The following is a 462-nucleotide window of genomic DNA, read 5'->3' on the forward strand; positions in this document are numbered from 1 at the left end:
AATGCCCCCAAAAAGAAAATCCTTGTCTGCAGATTACAAACTGAGGGTAGTAAAATATGCAGCCAAAAACGGTAATCGAGCAGCAGAAAGAAAGTTTGGAGTGAATGAGTAACTGAGGTACTGGCAAAAAGGTTACTCTTACTGCAACGATGGTGCTTGAACAACGTGCTGCAGGGAGAGGCTAGCTAACGGTGCAGCTACTGTGTGTCTCCACACCCTGGTATTTGTTCGGTGTGCTATTGTGTAGTTGAATAACCGGTAATGACATACCGGACACCTGTTCAGCCTGTTGTTTTGTGTGCTATTGTGTAGTTAAATAACTTGCCTTTCCAGATTAAATGTCTGTTTTTTAGTCTTGGATTTTGTGAAATAAATTTCCAAATGAATGCAAATTATATAGTCCAATGCGACTTACTTTATATATATATATATATATATATATATATATATATATATATATAT

At 36.6% G+C, this 462-nt stretch overlaps 1 protein-coding gene across 1 annotated transcript in view; it reads right to left on the bottom strand.

Moving 5' to 3' along the window:
- heatr5b (HEAT repeat containing 5B) overlaps positions 1 to 462 on the bottom strand; it is a 21863-nt gene that overhangs the window by 10027 nt on the left and 11374 nt on the right. The window lies entirely within an intron of this gene.

This window comes from Etheostoma spectabile, chromosome 17 (assembly GCF_008692095.1).
Source record: "Etheostoma spectabile isolate EspeVRDwgs_2016 chromosome 17, UIUC_Espe_1.0, whole genome shotgun sequence".
Lineage (NCBI taxonomy): Eukaryota > Metazoa > Chordata > Actinopteri > Perciformes > Percidae > Etheostoma > Etheostoma spectabile.